Genomic DNA, 278 nt, shown 5'->3' on the forward strand with positions numbered 1-278 from the left:
AGGTGACAAGAATCGACTGTGTATTGACCACAGACAGCTGAATAAACAGGTGAAAAGGCACAACTTTCCATTACCGGATATGCATGAACAAGTCGAGGCATTGTCGATGGGCAAGTACTTTGTGCAGTTGGATTTGGTGACTGGATATCTTGAATTACCGTTGACAAATAAACTGGCCGGAAAAAAACGTACCTGACGAAATACTATAATTTATAATATATTGAACAGTTATTTTAGCCAAAACATCCAATTTTTATTCCATCATACTGATCGATCTA

Source organism: Acyrthosiphon pisum, chromosome X (assembly GCF_005508785.2).
Source record: "Acyrthosiphon pisum isolate AL4f chromosome X, pea_aphid_22Mar2018_4r6ur, whole genome shotgun sequence".
In the NCBI taxonomy this organism is placed as follows: domain Eukaryota; kingdom Metazoa; phylum Arthropoda; class Insecta; order Hemiptera; family Aphididae; genus Acyrthosiphon; species Acyrthosiphon pisum.